This window comes from Xenopus tropicalis, chromosome 6 (genome assembly GCF_000004195.4).
Source record: "Xenopus tropicalis strain Nigerian chromosome 6, UCB_Xtro_10.0, whole genome shotgun sequence".
Classification (NCBI taxonomy): domain Eukaryota; kingdom Metazoa; phylum Chordata; class Amphibia; order Anura; family Pipidae; genus Xenopus; species Xenopus tropicalis.
In genome coordinates, this window is record NC_030682.2 from 130,162,951 (window position 1) to 130,185,136 (window position 22,186).

Genomic DNA, 22,186 nt, shown 5'->3' on the forward strand with positions numbered 1-22,186 from the left:
ATGCAGTAGGCATATTATTTGACATATCACATATTTGAGGTCCATGTTACATTAAAATGATTATGTCAAAGCTTGAGAAGGCCGGGGTCATAAAAATCCCATGGGTGGCCTCCAGTTGGAAGGCACTGATTTACTGTATATGATCATTAGAGGAGCTGCTTGTTTAGTGCAAGTGCAAGCAGCATGGCAGACCCTCTTATATGTAAGAAAGCAGATACGCAGAGTGTTACATGCACACAACATTCTGTAACCTCATAATTTACTGTGTATGTAAATGGTCTCTTTTTCTATTACACCACACAAATGTCCAGCCACACCCAACAGTATTCCCTTATAGAACCCCCTTATAGTGGGAGTTTTACCCCCAAGATGAGCGCACTTGACTAAACGTACCGACTCATGCATTTACATTATCTGTTCCCTAAACTGAGTGACTTGGACCTGGTTCGGCAACGTGAGAAACTGGTAAAAAGAAGAGTGGTTGCTTCAGTGGCCGAGCAATAATAATAAAATGCACATTTGCTTTGTGATGCACTGTTGTTCATGACATGGTTGTACATATTTGTTTATTTAAAAACCAAAAACCAAAAAAACACAAAAAAAAAAAACCCCAAACATTTCTGAAATGTAATTGGAACGACATTTCTTCTTAAAATCTTATTTTTCTTAATTGTCATGTGGTCTGCAATCCAGATCTTCGTGGCGCATTAAAGCAGGGATGGGTAACCTTTGGCACACTCGGAAGTTGTCTTAACTATTCCTGCCACAATGCATCTTTCTGCTGAGTTGGCAGAGGATACTGGGAGTTGTAGTTTTGCACCAGCTAGTGTCCCTAATGTTGGCTATCTATGGAATAGAGTTTAATGTACAAAAATGTTATATGCACTCTAATGTTATAATTTGTAAAAATTTTAAGTTTATATTTGAGCTGTACAGGGTTAAACCAATAATCGAAGTGTTTCATTCATAGACTTCTCCCTAAAGGTTATTTCAACTTTTCCAACGCTAATATTGGATTGAAACATAACTGTCTACCTCAATATCATTCAAGTAACTACAAACGTAATGCTTTTCTGAGGTAAATTGATATTCAAATCTTTTTTTTTTTTTTTTTCAATAAACTTTTCTGGATATTCAAATTATTACAATACTATTAAAGCTCCTTAAAAAACAATAAAATACCGGTGTCTTTATTTTGGGTTTACATTTCTGGCATATATCTATGCTGAAATTTGTAGGCCAGTGGCATACAGGCATTTGGCCCATTCCGCCTGGCATTGCTCCTGATGATAATAAAGGAGAACTATATCTTCTCGAGGAAAACCAACAGATAATGTATATACTAAAGGTGCCCATACACTATAAGATCCGCTCGCTTGGCGATGTCGCCGAGCGAGCAGATCTTCACCCGATATCCCCACCTACGGGTGGGCAATATCGGGTAGGAAGGGACTTGAAAAAAAAATAATCCGATCGTTTGGCCCTGGGGCCAAATGATCGGATTACATTTGAGTTTATGGGGCAGTCGGTTCGGGGACCGCATCAACGAGCCGATGCGGTCCCCGATCCGACCGGATTTTCTAACCTGGCCGATCGAGATCTGGCCAATTTCAGGCCAGATATCGGTCGGCCAGGCAGCTCTGTTCTGCTCATACACGGGCCGATTAGCTGCCGAATCGATCCAAGGGACCCATATCGGCAGCTATAGTCGGCCCGTGTATGGGCACCTTAACAAGTGAACTGTCAAATATACACCAGTAAATATTGCCTTTTTATATCTTTCACCTTGTGCCTCCATTTTGTGATGTTCTGTGACAGAAAAACTGCAAGCAGGAAGTAAATACACACTCTGTCCATTCATTGGCTGATATAACCTAGCAGTTAGAATGACCTTGGCTTGTGTGTGAGCACAGGGCCTCATATGTGTCCCCAGAGGGTCAGACATAAAATAGCAGTTTCATTATGGAAGGAAAATGAAGAAAAATCCTAGTTAGTTACCTATCAGTCAATATTTCCCATTTACATCTTTCACCAGAAACCACCATTTTGATTTTTCTGTGATCACATAACAGGAAAGAAGTAAGGAAGTATATAATATTTCTCTGCCCATTCATTGGCTCATGTAACCTAACATGCATGTGTTCTCTGTGTGAGTGCCATATGAACCAGAGGGACCAACTTTAGTACCTAAAATTGCTGCGTTTTAATATGGGATTAAACATAGTCTTACAAATATATGTTTTTTGTGTAAAGGCTTTGTTTTTAGGAACCAGGGTCAGGGTCAGGCTGGGGGTTGAAGGGCCCACCGGGGCTCCTGCCCCAGGGGCCCGCCGGCCACGTCCCCTAACCCCCCCCCCCGCGCATGGGCACCCTTAACCCCTCTCGCAGGGCCCCCCACCCGTCATCCTCCCCCGAATGCGTAAATTTAATGCGTCAGGGGCGGAGCGCTTGGGCAGGGGGAGCGCCGGCAAGGGTCAGGTCTTCACAGGGATTTCTCCCGGTATCCTGGCGGCCCAGTCCGACCCTGACCTGGGTTTTATGTGATATATTGTTATAGAGCCCTACAATGTTACAGTGAATGAAAATACCCTGCTCTGTGTGTTTCAGTTGGGGACATCCCAATTCATAACATGAGGTGAAGTGACAGGCTGACATTTTGTTCACCACTGCTAGATTGTAGCAGCAGAAAAAAACACCCTGTGTGCCATAAGCCTTAAAGTGGCCATACATGTTAAGATCCGCTCTTTTAGCGAGGCCACCAAACAAGTGGATCTTCTCCCAATATGCCCACCCAAGGTGGGTTATATTGAGCTAATTCGATCAAATTGCAACAACAGGTATAGAAGCCGTCAAACCATGGGCCGCATCAGTGTGATACGATGTAGTCCACAATCCGAAGGGAAAATCAAACCTGCCCAATTGACTTCTGCCTGATTTTCAGCCAGATAGCAATTGTGGGAGCCCATCGGGAGGGCCATACACAGGGAGAAAGCTGCCAAAACGATCTAAAGGACTCAAATTGGCAGCTTAAATCTGCCTGTGTACGGCCACTTTAAAAAATATGAATGACTTTTTCATAAGTTGTGTTTTTACTGTGATATATTTCTGTCTTAAAAGGTAAAAGGGAATTTTTATGTGATGCAGAACAGTGTTGTCCAATTGGTAGCCCCTGTGGGTTTGCAAGAGATTTTATAACACAGAACAATTGCCTGCTTTTGCCTAATTATTTTATATAAACCAGCCCTGGAGCATATGGGTATAATAAGGACATAAAAGTAGCCATACATAGGCTGACCATAGGGCTTTGTCCAACCAATGGGCCACAAGTTGATAAATATAAGGGGATTTAGCCATACAAAGTGAAGTGGAAGCTGTCAAACTACTTGTCAACACTAATCAGCCATTTATTTATTATTACATGAGGTGATCGCAAAATACCTCAGCCCAAGCAAACTATAAAACTGTATTTGTCAGAGAGTCTGAAAATCTGTGTAGAAGGAATGTTCTGAGCAAACATGAACCAGTGCCCTCATGCTTTGCTGTCTGCATGATGAAAAATAATTGAGATATACCACCTTCGCATAAATTAGGTATTTTCCCTTTAATTATTAACCAAGGAATTCACTGTAATTACAGAATAATGCTCTGTAGCCTAACTTGGAAGAAATGAAACATAACATTGCAAGTCTCACTGAAGTTCATTTACCAGCTTCATTTGTTTCCCATGAAACATGAGGGAGAAGACCCCATGGGGGCACAGAATATAAATCAAGAATGTTACAAGTGAAAAGGTACTACAATAATAACATAATATAGTATGACTATGAACTTGAATCTGTATTTTTCCCCATACGGGCCCACTGATTCTGAAGGCCCCTATATTATTCCCTACCCTAAAATTGTATCTGAACAGTTATTGACAAATATTTGAACTGGAACTCCTTCCTTGGTTTCTTAGTGGCATTGTCTGTGTTTATCGACCACTAGGGGGCAGTTAATGAAAGGTCTAATCTGGAAAAACAAATGGTGTTGCAATTGACTTTACAAAAGGCAAAAACAGACATAACACAGTATATTTATTTGTATTGTATCACGGCCACAGCTCCTATTAAGAAAAAAAACACAAATAAAAATTGGTTTGTGAATTTATTTTGCTAATATATATAGATAATGTTATATATACAGTATATGCACAGACATAATGGCATTTAGTGCTTAGGTTAATATGGAATAAGGTGACATGACCGTGTCTGTATTGTACAGTGGCAGCCAGTACTAATCATGCAGTCAAGCACTGATGAAATAACCAATGATAATGTACACTTAGCAGACTTCTGTGCCTCACCATGGCATCAGTTGTAATTCATCCTCTAATGTGTATAATAACTCCAAAATATAACATTTTACTTAATGTTGCTAAGAATATAAACTTTTTTTATAAACTTGTTGTCTGCCCTTTTCTGTTCTCAGGCCTGTTGGTTCTGACTTTTGAAACAATGTAGCAGAAACCAGCTGATTAACAAACCTGTAAAAGGCTGGCTTCTGCTACATTACTACGCAGAACTAGAGGGGCGAAAAGGGACAGACAAATAATCCTTCAGTTGCAATAGTATTAGTATTAAAAATAACATCAAGGCACCAGCACCCCCTCTGGAAAAATCTTTTGGTGGAACCAGGTGTGCAACTGCTAGAAGCCCCTTTCCTGTCGAAAGTTAAAAGAGAAGATGAGGCTATGGTTGTCGACTACCGTCCTAAATTCAAGGTCCCACTGCAGCCACTGGGTCTGCTGTATGGTAGTTGTGAACATTTTTAATGAATGTATATTGGAAAGTTGCATATAACTACATTTTCTTTTATTAGAAAAATGTAGGTTTTACATCCTAATAAGCACTGCTGTATTATTCCATTTCTGGCTAGTGCCACAGCTAGGGCAGCTACGTATATGAAAGAGTGTCTCACTTAACAGTAACTCACAGGACCCACCTAGGGGGGCTATTGATGGCCTTTGTGGGAGAGTTTCCCACTGTTTGTGATTAGTAGACGGTAGCCTTATGACATTAGCCTAAGGGTATCAGATCGTTAGCCTGTAGCAATTGTTTATGTCCCTCTTAAAAGACAAAAAGAGTGGGAAGTTAGAAAATTGGATTTTGAGTGTGTTGTATGGCAAAGCCCACATATATTGAGTTCCATTGCTCTTATGGCTACATAATGTGTTTTGTGTAACTAAAAATGCATATTGCTCTGATGAGAAAATGTCTTTTAGAATGATTGAATGTACTTGCAGAATTTAATGGGATATTATGATAATAATTATATCAGTTGTGCACTTCCTTCCTTCTCCTGTGCTTGGACAAATGTTATTGCTAGCTTATCCAAACTGGCCCCTTACCATTCTAATGAAAGTGTGCCCTTAGGGGCCCTATGGCTGAGTGATTTTAATATGTATAAGTAATATGTAATAAGTTGTGGAACTATGGGGTGATCTTAACATCCTCATCTGTTAACAACAGGGATGCATTATTATATCATATGCTGCGTTCAATGAGAAATGTGAAAGAAGTGACGCTACTAAGCACCAGTTATAAATTATATTTTTAATGGCACTCCTTGTTAAAACTTTATACCCTTATATTTACAATGGTAATACATTATGGACATCATTTAGGAAGTGCAGACTGCGTGCAAAATGCAATAACCTGCATCTGCTCCATGAATACAGTGCTGCCTGCATTAAGCAGCTCTGTATTCATGAGGGACAGGATGGGGAAGGGATGTAAGTATCTCCCCTCCTGCCCTCACCCGTTAAAGGAACAGTAACACCAAAAAATGAAAGTGTATAAAAGTAACTAAAATATAATGTGCTGTTGCCCTGCACTGGTAAAAGTTGTGTGTTTACTTCAGAAAGTCTACTAAAATTTATATAAATAAGCTGCTATGTAGCCATGGAGGCAGCCATTCAAAGGAGAAAAGGCACAGGCACATAGCAGATAACAGATAAAACACTATTGTATTCTACAGAACTTATCTGTTATCTGCTATGTAATCTGTGCCTTTTCTCCTTTTTTCCAGCTTGAATGGCTGCCCCCGTGGCTACACTGCAGCTTATTATATAAATTATAGTAGTGTTACTGTAGCAAACACACCAGTTTTACCAGTGCAGGGCAACAGTGCATTATATTTTTATTACTTTAAAGCTCTTTCATTTTTTGGTGTTACTGTTCCTTTAAGGCACCACGTGGGGGCATGTATGTGTAGGTTAAGTCAAGGATTATTTTATATGTTCAATAAGGATAAATTATATCTTAGTTGGGATAAAGGTACTGTTTTATTATTACAGAGAAAAAGAAAATCATTTTTAAAAATGCAGTCTATATGAGATGGCGTTTCCTTAATTCAGAACTTTCTGGATAATGGGTTTCTGAAAATGGATCCCATACCTGTATATAAAATAGTAAATATTCGAGGGATACATTATTATATATAGATGCCAGCACAATATGTAAACACAAAGAGATATGAGCTTACTGGACATATACAGAAGGATACAGGGAAATGGCAAATACACCAGTCTGTTGAATGTAACTGTTATTTTTTTCCTGCATATTGTTTGTATATCCAGATGGGGTGGAGGCAACTGAACCCACACAAAGGTGGAAATTTGTTTGTGAAATGATCCCATGACATATCTAGTCTTTACTTGGACCTACAGCAGAATATAGTTAGTGTCCCCCATACCCAAAATCTTAAGGAAGAAGATAATCAGTTTTGCACATTTATTAGGAACCATAACTTTTCCTCTGTACTGTGTGCCAAATGTATTTCTGCCTTCCTGGACAGCTGACCTAAAACATGGTTGTTTGGAGCCTTTTAGATATTCTAGGGTTCCCTACTACACATTTGTCAGCCCAAACCAGGCCATTTTCCATGCTAAATAGTGACATTAATCTGTCTGAGGTGCTTTATCCCCAACTGAGAGAAGAGGAAACACAATGTAATTTATAATCACAGGATTTTTATTGCTGAGGAACAAATACCAGTGGATATTCCCCAACATCTTTGATTAGCCTAAAGGCAACTCTGACAACTGGAGGGGTAAGAGTTTGACATCCCTGAGGTAAACTCTATTTTTCTCCTGCTGGGGCTAGCCTTTATAGGGTAACACCACTTGCTTTTGTTAGCCAGCCTTCTTTCTTCCCTATGAGACCTGAAGGCAGGAAGCCTGACCATCTGCAGGACACCCCCACCCCAAAGACACAGATCAATACAATAGGCCCACCCTGAGATCCATGGAATGTTAGGAGACCAATTGATCTCACCGAGTTTTTGCTGCAGGCCCCAAACTCAGTGGTAGTTAATAGAACAGGGTAAGTGGGAGGAGAGAGGGCTAAAATAGCAATATCCAGCAGTGGAGAAATAACAGATTTTTATAAATATTTATTTGCTATTGGATCAATTATAGTGAACAGCACAATGGGTCCCTCATACTCAGCAGAATTTTAGCTTCCCTTTCAAAGTCTGAGATAATCGCAGTCACTTGTGTGGTCATATAATGTTGTGTAATAGTTGTTAAACAGGTATGGGATCCCTTATCCAGAAAGCTCAGAATTACGGAAAGCCCATCTCCCATAGACTCCATTTTAATCAAATAATTCAGAATTGTATAACTGATTTCCTTTTTCTCTGTAGTAATAAAACAGTACCTTGTAATTGATCCCAACTAAGATATAAATAATCCTTATTGGAGGCAAAACCATCCTATTGGGTTTAATTAATATTTTACTGATTTTTTAGTAGACTTAAGGTATGGAGATCCAAATTACGGAAAGACTCATCCAGAATACCCTTGGTCCCGAGCATTCTGGATAACAGGTCCTATACCTGTACTTGTTCAACATACACATTAGGGCTGTCTACCCTGCAGTCCTCCAATTGTCACACTAGAACTCCCATCTTCCTACTCAGATAAAAACTGAAAACCTAGAGCTCCCTGTAGAGATTTCTGCTTCTTTGGGTCTTCACTGCTCCACTGTTTTTTATGGTGCACACAGCAATTTCAGTTTTTTTTTTTTACATATTTTTCCCCGTTTTCACATTTTTAGAGAAAATAATGCTGTACTAAAGCTTTCATAGGTTTTATACTGTCATTATTAGGAGATGGTGATATTGAACTTTTTGAACAAGGAAAAAATAACTAAACTAGTTGGAGCCCTTTCAACAATGTTGGTATCAAATTGGTCTATATACCCCAGTACTCCACTTGCAGTTTAAACCAAAGCATTTCTATTTCTATAAATACCGCCCTTAGGGTAATAATACAAGGGGTACTTCTTCCTTTATAAAAACATGTAAAAAAGCCTGAAATTGCCCTCCTTTTCCTTTATAAGAAATATGCATACTGCCATTTAACATCTACACTGGTGCTCTCAAGAGATCCTCATAGGGTCCATAAAGAGTGATTATGGGTGTTCTGATACTGAATTCCTATGGAAAATAAAGCAGCATACAACATTGTGAGATTACCCTATGTGCAACTAACTTTCAAAGATACACTATGGAAATCATAATACCCTAACCATCTAAATATGTATCACATGATCTCAATATTCCAGCATGAACAACAAGCATGCAACAGAAGCAAATTAATCTTATCATTTCTTCTTCTTCTGATATATCTGTAGTAGTTCTCCCCCACTTCACTTATCATATAAATGGGTGCCAGGCTTGTTAAGGGCTTAAGCCTCCTTGAACAATGAAGAGAATCAGTGACCTTTTGCAGTCCCAGTCTTGTTTGCATATGTCTGTTTACCCAAGAGAGCATCTGTCCCACTCTCCCTCTTATTCCTAAACAAGTCCATTGTCATTCATGCAAAAACATCAGCAACCCGAAAGAAATAAGTTTAATGTGATTCAGGTAAGAGCAAGCCTGTACTAAGCAAATATTCAAACCAGGTAAGTTGGGATCTTCCAATTTACTGACATATTTTTAATTAATATCTGCAGGACCTACATTGATTATTTACTCCCAATTCTTTTTTTGTTCTCTGCAAATAATACAGACATTGCATTGATCTTATTCTGGGCACTGCTTTCCCTATTACATGGGATTACATCCATCTTCTTGGAGGCCACTTGCATTGTAGGGTGGCACATGAAAAAAACTTTAGGACATATGTAACTGTTATGATCATGCTAAGTTGAGGTAAGAAATTCCATGGATCTCCACAATCCAGGTTTAAAGTCAGCAACTTACAGGGTCTCTTTTACATATTTTTCCAAGAAATCCAACCTAATTGCTCCCACTAAAAGTCACTGCCATTTTTGTGCCTAACAATTTGGGTGGCAGTTGGCAAACTGCATGCAATAGCAGCTGGTTGCACTTGGGACAAATTAGGCACCACGTAAGGGCATGTATGTATAATTCTGTACCACTAGGCTGAACATGAGTGACCCTATACCTAATACCTGGGCCACACAGATATAATATACAGGGCTCACTCACATCTCCATGTGCCCCCAAAACTTTACATGGTTTGCTACTATTAAAAATCAGCAGGGTTTATCCCGCTTAAACAAGTCCTGTTGTGCCGGTATTTTTGCGCTATTTGGATTGTGGTGGAGAGAGCCGAAGTCTCTCTAAATACTGTGCACCAGGCGGAACAGTGTGGAAAGGCCAGGGTGTGCTGGTGAGTGTGGTTTGACTATATGGGAGATAGCATAAATTCCCTGCTTATACAGAGGTGCCTCTCCCTAGAGTTCTAATAACTATAGACTTCAATGTACCTGACTTTCATCACTATGACTTATAGCAACAATAGGAAATGGACACCTGTGATTATTTGTCCAAGGTGAAAGTTATAAGATAAAATCATGGATCTGGGACTGACAATGGAAAGCAGACTTTAGAGATCTGCTACATTAAGGGCTCTGGCACACGGGGAGATTAGTCGCCCGCGACAAATCTCCCTGTTCGCGGGCGACTAATCTCCCCGAGTTGCCATCAGTTGCCATCCCACCGGCGAAAATGTAAGTCACCGGTGGGATGGCACACGCGGCGGCGCGATTTCTGCAAATCGCCGAAAATGCCTCGCGAGGCAACTTCGACGATTTGCCGAAATCGCCCATACATGGGCCGATTCTAGCTGCCGATATCAGTCCCTTAGATCGATTTGGCAGCTAATCGGCACGTGTCTGGGCACTACCGACGGGCCTGCCCGACCGATCTCGATCGGCAGGTTAGAAAATCTAGTTGGAATTACCCTGGGTTCTCCCGATATCACCCACCCGTAGGTGGGTGATATTGGGATTAGATCAACTCGCTTGGCGATCTGCCAGTTTATGGGGACCTTTAGGAATGGGCTCATATTAGAAAACATAAGGGTAAAGACACACAGACCTATTAGTAGCAGCTACTTTTCATGGCTACTAAAATACTGATCATTTACTGATAATTGTCTCTACGTGTGTTTTAGCAAAGGCTATTCTCAGTGTTGTCTATGCATCTTGCCATCTCTTGAGATGCTAAGCCCATATCATAGTTTGTGTATTACTCAACAAAGATTCTGGAAAGCAAACCTGTACCATATGGTATCATTGCATGTACCATATTAGGGAGCCTTCTGACAAAAAAAATTTCTCATTACCGTATTTTTCGGACCATAAGACGCACCGGACCATAAGACGCACCAATTTTTTGGGAAGGGAAATGAAGAAAAAAAGATTCTGAAACAAAGTGTCCTAAAATATTTTGTGTGCATTAAAACCCAACCTGTATCAGCAGCACCCAACATATTGCCCCCCACCTGTACCAGCAGCACCCAACATATTTCACCCACCTCTACCAGCAGCACCCAACATATTTCACCCAACATATTGCCCCCATCTGTACCAGCATATAGCCTACCGATATACTTTAAAAAAATGTTTTACTTGCCCATGTGGTCTCCGCAGGGCCCTCCTCTATTTACCGGCGCTTAGCTCTGGCGCATGCACAATGACACGCATGCGTATGGGCATGCGCGTCATTGTGCATGCGCACAGCGCCATAGCTAAGCGCCGGCAAATAGAGGAGGGCCCTGCGGAGACCACATGGGCAAGTAAAAACATTTTTTTAAAGTATATCGGTAGGCTATATTCGGACCATAAGACGCAGGGACTTTTTCCCCCCACTTCTGGGGGAAAAAAAGTGCGTCTTATGGTCCGAAAAATACGGTATATACATGGGCGTCCACAGAAGGGGGCAAGAGGGGGCACTTGCCCCCCCCTGGAAAAGTAGCAAAAAAAACAAAAACCTTACTCCGTTTCTGCACTGTGCCCTCAAGCCCGTTTTTGCTGTGCTCCGATTGGATCTTTCTTCTTGTGGATTCTCCAATCAGAGCACAGCTTCCTTGACAGACAGTAAAATTGACCAATCAGAGCAGAGATGCACACAGGGATCGGGAGATTTTGCAAACTGGAAACAGAAATAAAGACTGAAAAGAAGAATCTGCCCCTGTAACTTTACCTAAGAACCAACTCTCAACTTTTGCTGCAGTTTTCATCTCACAGGCACTATACACAGGTACTATACACAGGCACTATACACAGGTACTATACCCAGGTACTATACCCAGGCACTATACCCAGGTACTATACCCAGGCACTATACCCAGGCACTATACCCAGGCACTATACCCAGGTACTATACCCAGGTACTATACACAGGTACTATACCCAGGCACTATACCCAGGTACTATACCCAGGCACTATACCCAGGCACTATACCCAGGCACTATACCCAGGTACTATACCCAGGTACTATACCCAGGTACTATACACAGGTACTATACACAGGTACTATACCCAGGCACTATACCCAGGTACTATACACAGGTACTATACCCAGGTACTATACACAGGCACTATACACAGGTACTATACACAGGCACTATACACAGGTACTATACACAGGCACTATACCCAGGTACTATACACAGGCACTATACACAGGTACTATACAAAGGCACTATACACAGGCACTATACCCAGGTACTATACACAGGCACTATACCCAGGTACTATACACAGGCACTATACACAGGTACTATACACAGGTACTATACAGTTCTAAAGAATCACTAGCTGACATTAAATTGTTTTTTGCCTGACATCTATAATAATTTATAATCTATCCCCTACCCTAACACATGGAGGGTAAGTTAACTCTTTCCCTCTGAAAAAGCTCATTGTGTGTTTATATATGTGTTGTTGTTTTTTTTTTTTGTCATTGTTTTGTTCATTTATAGTAAGTTACAGTGGGGCCAATGCTGTGTATCAGTGCCAGTGTTATAGTGCCAGGGCCTGAATATCTGCCATCAGTACCCACTGCTCCTCATGGCATATAATGTGCTGGGTTTGTAAATAAGGACTGCATCTCACTGTATATAATGTGCTGGGTTTGTAAATAAGGACTGCATCTCACTGTATATAATGTGCTGGGTTTGTAAATACGGACTGCGTCTCACTGTATATAATGGGGAGTCAGTACCCACTGCCTTTCTTGCTATAAAACTAACATAAACACATCTAAAGGGGTGGTTCACTTTTAAGTTAACCTTTAGTATGTTATAAAATGGCCTATTCCTAGCAACTTTGCAATTGGTCTTCCTAATTAATTTTTTTGAATAATTTGCCTCTGTTCTGCCTCTATACAGATTTCAAATGGGGGCCAAAAAATATTGCTCTGCGAGGCTACAATTTTATTATTATTATAATTTTGTATTACTTATTTTTCCAAGTAGGCCCCTTAACTATTCATATTCCCATCTCTTGTTTAAATCACTACCTGGTTGCTAGGGTAAATAAGACCCTAGCAACCAGATAGCTGCTGAAATACCAAATGGAGAGCTGCTGAACAAAAAGCTAAATAACTGAAAAACCATTAAAAATAAAAGTGAATTCGAATGCGAACTACCCCTTTAAGCTAACTGATCACAAACACAAATGTTTGCAGATCCCCTAACAGAAGTGCGCGTATGAATACTTTTACTACTAATACTAAACATTTTAGGGTAAAAAAAAAAGCACCCCCACCCGCACTTTTGTACAGTATCCCTGGGAGTCAGTGGGAACGGCAAGAGGTAGTTGGGAGGTTAACTTTTTACGTCAGCAGCGAATCCACTAAGTGTCACATTAGCTGTAGGTCAGTCTGTGTATGGGCCATATTTAGCCTCCCCTAGTATCATCCTGCAAAAAAAAAAAAATATATATATATATTTATATATATATATATATATATATATATATATATATATATATATATTTATCTGTTGCAGGATGATGCTAGCTTACTTGCCCCCCCTTGGAAAATTTTCTGCGGACGCCCATGGGTATATATATATATATAAAGAAAGTATGTAAAGAAGGAATGCTTTTACAGTTTAAAGTTTACTATTTCATAGAAATACAGTCAAATACATCTTCTTTATAAGAGTTTCATTTCTTACCACCCTGTCATGCAGGCTATAAATTGTACATTGCTATTGATAGTGTATAAGATAAGAACCAAAAATATCTCTGTTGAACTAATCAGCATCCACCTTGGCAGTTCTTTCACCTACTAAAAATATTATGGCTAATTTTATGGTTTAGTGCCGATTAGTCCTTGAGCCTTCTGTTTCAAATTGAGCTCTGTTGCGCCATTTTGATGAATGGCGCAGTGGGAACACTGAAGCTACAATCACCTCCTGACCAGGCAGTAGCTCCAGGGTTCCCTAAGTGTCATGTGTCACAGAGTGGTCGAGACTAAAGGATCAGGCACAGATGCCACTCAGACGACAAACGCTTGAAATGACACTAGGCAGACTTCTAAAATATTCAGTGCAAATGTGCAATTTGCAATGACCCACAGTCACAATTGCATCCATTTTGATGAATCAGGTGCAATTGCTCTGGACACAGATGCAGGGCAATTGCACCCACTTTTTCTGGGAAAACTATTGTGTTTAGGGAAAAACACAGAGATTGTGTCCAAAATTGCACTATGCTCACTGTGTCATTGTTTTTAGTTAATTATGACAGAACATTTTTTGAAACTGGTTGCTTTGGGAAACGTTAGTTGATTGTGACTTTTCTTTGTCATTAATAGAGCTTGACATATTATTGACCATTGCTAAGCATAGATCAATCAATGTCTCCTTCCATTTATTCATTCTAGTCCCAATGGATTCCTTAGCCTAGCAATATTCAAAAGTTGCCCAAGTGTGTGGTCTACTCCGAAATGCTAAAACAAAGTGATCGGTGACACAAGTTAGCTCAGGAATCTGAACATTAAGCAGATATGGTTAAGCAGACATAAACCATTTTTGCACCTCCGTTTGTGCTGCAGCTGTTGGAGGGAGTAGATGAATCATTTCTTATGTACTTTATGTCTTTTCATTGCATATCACATATCAAATGTAAAGACGTTTCTATTTGTACGATAGCCTTCGCAAAGAAAACAGCATCTTTACCACTAAAATCCAGCATTGTAAATTGTAAATTGATTTACTTATTATACAATTCAGCTGTATATTTAACCTATTCAGATGCTGAGATTCAAGAAATTTCCTTGGACATCTCTCTAATGATGGTTTACAGGGTTCTCCCCAGTAAATACTACATCATAAACATACATAACAGGATTCTTTACATCATTTTCTTTTGTCTTAAAAAATAAATAAATAAAGAGACAAATAGATGCATTGACCATTTGAAATAAATATATATATAAATACAAATAAAAAACAGACATGAGTCAGAATTTTTTTATTCTGTTACATCATTTAAGAAAATGTTGGTTATTAATTAAATTTACAAGGTGTCTTTTATGAACTGGCTGCAAATGATTCCAGATTTTGCCCCCCTGGGGATCCCATTTACTGACAATGATTTAATTTGTGTTTTTACATAGGGGTTTCAGGGTGGAGGATTGACACCATTCAGCTTGAAATGGATATCACATCTAAATAATATACATGTAAAATGCACCTAATTTTTATGTATACAAATTCTGGCCGTATTGAAGGATTTTTTGTAGACTGTTTACAAGAAAAGAGTCTAATTTACTTCTTCCATCATTTTACTAGCCTGCACCCAAAGTCGTTTTAATAAATAGGCAAAAGATGCATTTGCTTAGGATCCAGCAGGACAGGGGGACCCACTTCTATCAATAATAACCTTTCTGGATTTGAGAAAAACTCAAAAATCTAGATATCTCTAAATGAAATCACTTAAATTTGACCCTGGTAATCGCATTTTACTCTTTATTTTCAAGGGGTCTGTGATCTTAAATTTTTTTTAAATAGCTCAAATTTTGAAAATACCCCTCCTATAGTTGTTAATTTTATATTTTTTTAATAAAATACTTATTTTTTCAAGATTGTTGTACTTCACAAAAATGTCTAATATTTGAGTTTTAGAAAATTGTCGAGATTCTGTATAGGGAGTAATATGGTTGGCAGTTTAGGTGATATCAGCCAAATTGTGCAGGCAATTTAGACAGATCACTCTGCGATCCCATGGAATTGCAGTCCGTCTGTCCTATCTACAGGTATCTCCCAGCTGTTCACGTGGGAAGTCACTGTCCAACACTCAAGTGAAAGGGATTGCACCTCTTTTTTGCTTGTTCATATTGTGTAACCACAGTAAAGCTACCCATACATAGGCAGATACTGGCTGGCTAATGAGTCTGCAACCCATTGACTTGTCTGTGGGCTCTAAATCGCAACCTACTAAATTTGGATATGATTTAGCTTTGGTCAGCTATCAGTTGGGCTATTGGGATAGAGTTTGGAGCTGACTGATCTACAAGACAGTGATCCCATTAGTCAGATGTAGCTTAACATTTCGGTGGTCAAATGGAGTAAAGACCCACTTGCTTTATGACATGACTGTGGAGTGGACCAGCTGCATAACGCCATCTTTACAAACACACTGAAATCAGTGCTTATTATCTTGGGAACAGCTCAGATACCATAACTTTTGGTTTTAAGCAAAACAAGGATGACCCACTGTCCACAGACCTGTTCCTTCACAAAGCTGGACCTTGAGTTTTACACATTGCCAGAACAGCAAGTTAACCCATATATCTTTTTATACTATAGCAAGCCACATATGTTTTAGATGACACTGCATTGCTATATGATAGAAAAATATTTAAACAGCCTAAACATTTCTTTCATAAACACTGTAACTATATCCTTGTTCTGCAGCCACATTTGAGAAGCAGATTATTTTATAATGTAAAATAGATGTCAAAAACCCTTAAACATGATACACTCATAAATAAGCATGTGTCCGTTTATATGCACTTAATGTATATAGCAATTTGCCTTGTATTGTCGTAGCATTATTTACTTTGGAATACATGTTGTAGCAGTAAATGATATAATGAGATGTTTTCATTTTAACTGTTTATCACTAAATGCTATCAGATGGTGATGGCTCACCATATGTGTGCAGCGAGTTGGCCTATAGTTTTCAGTGAGTTGTTGGAATGTGTAGTTCAGATGAGGTTGTAATTCACCAATAGCCAGTAATCATATAGGTACATCTTAATTAATGTCATTGGTTAAATTACCCTGTGCTGGTCAAATAAACTAAAATCTATTAAGTATATGCTGATGAGAGACCCTAGTGTAGTGTAAGGGGGGAGGTATTTTATTTACTGCTTCAAGAAAGAAGGAGAGATTAATAAAATGGAAGAGAAACTGGAAGGTATAAATGGAAAGTGTACTAAGTGAGATGTTAACAGAAGTAAAATTTTACATTCCAAACAAAATCAACCTATCTAAAGGGAGCTGTCTAGAACTATAGCCACTTATGACAGTGAATATGGCTGAAGGAAAGCAGTTATTGGTCTTTGAAAATGTTAATGTTCTGAAAAATGTTGTAGAACAACTTTATCTATAGCTAGAAGAAGAAACTAGTAAGCAAGACCATTTCCCAATATGTTAATATGTTGTATATTTACAGGCATGTGCAATATAAATAGCCATCGTAGCCACTGAGGCCATGGAACAAATTAAATCTTTGTTTAATTTAAGTTTGTGCCCCCATAAATGTTTGGTATTTAAGGGCTGTGTCACACAGGGAGATTAGTCATTGCGCAACAAATCTTCCTTGTTAATCTCCCCGAAATGCCATCCCCCCAGCTAGAATGTATATCGCCGGTGGGATGGCATACACAGCAGCGCGATTTGCCGAAGTTGCCAAAGTCGCCTTGAGAGGAAACTTCAGTGACTTTGGCAAATTGCGCTGCCGCGTATGCCATCCCACCGGCGATTTACATTGTAGCCGGTGGGATGGCATTTCAGTGAGATTAGTTGCCCGCGACAAGGAGGATTTGTTGTGTGGCGACTGATCTCCCTGTGTGACACATCCCTAACAAATCTGCTGTCAGTTAAGAGTTTGCCTAAATGAGACTAAGGGCTCTGGCACATGGGGAGATTAGTCACCCGCAACAAATCTCCCTGTTCGCGGGCGACTAATCTCCCCGAGTTGCCATCAGAGAGCCGTCAGTTGGCATCCCACCGGCGAACATGTAAGTCGCCGGTGGGATAGTACACGCGGTGGCGGGATTTCTGCAAATCACCAAAAATGCCTCGCAAGGCAACTTTGCCGATTTGCCGAAATCGCCTGTGCAGCGTGTACCATCCCACCGGCGACATACATTTTCGCCGGTGGGATGGTAGTTTGGGGAGATTAGTCGCCCGTGACAAGGGAGATTTGTCGCGGGCGACTAATCTCCCCGTGTGCCAGAGCCCTAAGAGTATATATTTTGTTGCTTTCCTGTTCAGCATCAACAGATAACAGCTTGCTTCACTGGATGGGCCTTTACAGATTATCATTACAAACCTTCCTGAGTGATGTCAACCAATGAATGATTTTTGAAGGACATGAGAAAGAGGCTATACATAAAAAAGAAGGACTAGTTGTACTAGTTTCTGCAAGATCTGTCTATCTGCATCTCCCAACTACCTGTCTTCCTATGGTAGCTGCTATTGCTGTCCATTGTTCTTCATGTTCATGTTGTCATTGACTATGATAAACTCCTTGATGTGTATGTGATGTGTTGGAAGGGTTTGCATCTAGAAGTCCTTAATTCTCAAAAATGTTTTGCATATTTTAATTAGGATACCAAAGCAGTTAAAAAATGTTCAGCCATGTGTTAATCTAGGGAAAAACATCTCCTTAACTTAACCTATATGGCACCTATATATAGTGGAGGACCAGCTTTTACACAGATACTCCTAACATAGTCTCAGCCTTTGGTTGAGACTTCCTCACACTCTGATGCTACATCCTTACTCCCACCTAAGAGGGATCTAAGAGACAAGTGCTTGCCCCTCCCTCACCTTCCTGAGGGACCTAAACCTTATCACATTGGATTACCATAAGCACATTGGTACAGGATTTCACAGCGATACAGTCCCCCCTTTAATCTCTTGATGGAGCAATACACAAGGGGCACGCAATGGCGTTTCTTAAAAATGTATTGGACCTATTTTCAGTCAGTGCCCCACTGGGCCCCCTGCACCTCCTCAGTACACAAGGTGCTAGTTTTGTCTATAGTTATGTACCTGCACACAGTTATTCTAATTATTGTTTATATATAACATTTGATAATGACACCCATTTAGGATATCCTTATAGTAGTTAAGATACCCTTCATACTGCATAACTTTGCAACCAAGGTAAACTGGACACAGATAGTTTAGGTGCTGCCATTAGAATTTATGGCTTCCTGGCCACACCCTGTTACAGTCAAACAAACCTCTGATATGCAGTGCCCATATCTGTACTAACCCCACTGCTTTCCCCTGGGACTGTCCCCTCAAATGGCAGCCCTGCCTATACTTATAGCTTATATCTAATTATGCTCTGTCTGTCTCTATCATATTATTTACATTGTTTAACTTTTTATCACCAATAGGAGAACGCAAAGATCTTACTTTTGCCTGTACAGCAGGTATTTGGAATATGAAAGTAGAATTTGTGCACAAATGCCAATGTCATTCATGCCAAGTGAGCTTTTGGTGACATTCTATCTGAGGCTATTTAAAATCCTGTTAATCTTTTAATATTCTTATTGTGTCTATGTATAATACAGGCATACATTTGCCTAGATACCTAAATATCTGCCCACCTGCTTTGTATTTTAGCTTACTTACTTCCCTCTCTTTTTCCCCTGCATTAAATAAATATGAAACCCTTTTAATTCACATTGTATGACATTATAGTAAAAGGTTGGTGGATGATCATAAATCCACTGCTTCTCCAGCTGTTTCTATGTGCTACTGTAGCCGTACATCTTATGCTTTAACTTAAAAACCCTGGTGTTTTATATGGCCTGATGTCATTCCAACTATTAAGTAGACCTTATTAAGTGATTTATCTTACACCTCAGCATGATCTTGCCTAATGCTAACCAGATTCTGATACAGGGAGTCCTGGGTTCAAAGTAACAATGCATTTAGTCGTTTATCAGGTCATATCATTTACCCAGTAATTACTGACAGATTCTGGCCACAATTACAACTGGACAACAGGACTCATAGCTTCTCCATAACAGAACAGCTTTAATATCTCTTATCCTATCTAGTTAATATTAAACATGTTGATGATAGGTGTTTTTGAATACCTGTGATACTATTATATTCTTGAGAAGTCAAAAAAGAATTCCAGATTCTTGAAAAAATATTAAATCATGTAAAAGTGATCCATAGTCATTAGAATATCTAAAACAAATGTAAATCTATAAATAAGCCTTTTGTGTACCACCCTTTCAAATAACACTGGTAGTGACCAGTAGAAACACTAGAATGTCCTCTATAAAGTTGTATATTATAGATAATTCTTTAGGCTAGACATTATTTATAAAAAGAATACTTAATCTAAAGAAAGTGCACCAACAGCAAAAAAGGTGCCATGGGTTGAAGACAGTTTATAAGGTATACATGTAGCATATAAAGGTGGTGAAAAATAACTAGCAAAACATTTTAGTAGAAACTTTTTTTTTCTCAGGACTTGGGGTTTTCCAGTTAAGTAGCGATGAGTGAATCTGTCCCGTTTCACTTTGCCAAAAACTCTGCATTGAAGTCAACACGTGACAAATTTAACGCTGGCAACTTTTTATATGCACATCCTTTTTTCTCTCTCCAAATGCATTAAAATGCCTGCTGAAAAAACTCGCTCATCACTAGTTAAGGGGTCTTTGCATAATATGAATTTCCATACTGTAAATCCACTAAAAATAGATCCAACAGGATTGTTTTGCCTCCAATATGGATCAGTTATAACTGAGATGAAATCAAATACAAGCTACTGTTTCATTATTACAGAGAAAAAGGGAATATTTTTTAAAAAAAATTTGTATTAAATGATTAAAATGGAATCTATGGGAGATGGCCTTTCCATAATTAGGAGCTTTCTGGATAAGGGATCCCATACCCATACTCCAAGAAGAGAAATGAAGGTGTATAATACTGGAGTAGACAGGAGAGAATGAAGTGAAAAGGAAGACATAAAACAATGCTTTTGGGACTTCATAAACCCAAGTAGACTGTTGCTGGATCTTTAGAAACGGTCAGAAAAAGCCCACTTCTATAGCAAACATGGAACTTTCAATTCCCCCAGAGCTGCTCCTTATCTTTCATCAGACACCGTGCCAAGTTCTTTGTGATGAAGAAATTAATATATATTGCATGTAACAGCCACATTTTACTTGTCAGACATTTCAATCAATACGATTTAGCAGTCGCGTACTTTAAATTAATAGGTTTTTTTTCATTTTAATGCATTTTAGAACATGCTTCTTTGTAAACAGATCTAAATAGATTTCAGCAAGAATTTGTAGTATAACTTACTGCCAGTAAGTTACCCTTTCAACCAAGCAACCAATGTTAAAATAAGATAATGAGAACCTCTTTATTATCAGAGGCCATATGCAAAAACCACAACACAATCCGACATTTAGCTGGGTAAAAATTTGCCAAAGGGGGCATTTGCCCAGTGCCGACTAGGATTGGGGCACACCAGTTCACATTTCATGTGGGATAACCTTTGACATAAGAATCCTGCAGAGATGGCAGACCCCTAATTTTAATCAACTACAGCAGAAGAGCTTTACAGTATGGGTCTTTAATAGCATCACCATTTTATAATTTTTCTGCTCCCAGGGCTGTTGGCGTACCTGGGAATCAGGCACAGACCATTTCTTCACTGCCTGCCTTACTATATTGAACTTCATGTGCTTGAGGGTTATTCTATTAGAAGGTTTTGGGGCAGTGGGGTCCCACCAATTAAATTTTGCCCCCTGCCTGCTGGTACATTAATGCGGCCTTTCACAAAAATATTTCAACCTTATTAATTTTTTTTCTGTGTCAAAATTGGTGTGTGAAGGCAGGACAGCTCGGCATATTTACACAACATTCAGCTGGATATGTTCCACACCAAGCTCTAAAATACGCAATGCACCTGCTCAATGCCAAGTGTAAAATAGAAGGCTTCTTTTGCCTGTGGGTTCCACCCCGTGCCCTTTCAGAGCAACAAGTGTATTGGCTCTATCAGCACAGAAACATCTCAATGGTTTTGTGTATGGTGTTTGAGCATGGGCAGTCTTGTACTTTTTTGTTCTTAATGGTTGCTCCCACAATTGCATTCAAGGTCTGAATAATGCAATGTAACAGTAACATAAACCAGTGAACATTTATATAAGTCATTTAATAACATCTTGCTGAGAATATGTTGCTACTACATAGTTTTATTTACTGCTAGAAAGGTAGGCTGAAGTCCATATAAGTTTGATTCAGTCAAAAAGCTCTTCTTGAACAGTGGCATAAGTTTGGAAGAATTCCAAGCCACAGACATCTAACATGTCACAAAGCTTAGATTAATTATATAGGTATGCAAGAAGACATGTCTGGAGCAGCTGTTTTGAATAACCAGCCTGCAATTTGACTTTCAGTGTCTTGGTTTTTAATAGGTTCTCTCATCTGATGGTTTCACATTATCACTTGGATTGTGTTCAGATATTCAGAGATCGGCTGATATCTCAGGCTCTAATTTTTTGAATTACTGGGAATTCTATCACGGATTCTTCGGGGCTTGTTTTGAGACGCATACAGCTTTCTTTTATTATCGAGGGTTACAGAGGTCTGCTTAATTAAA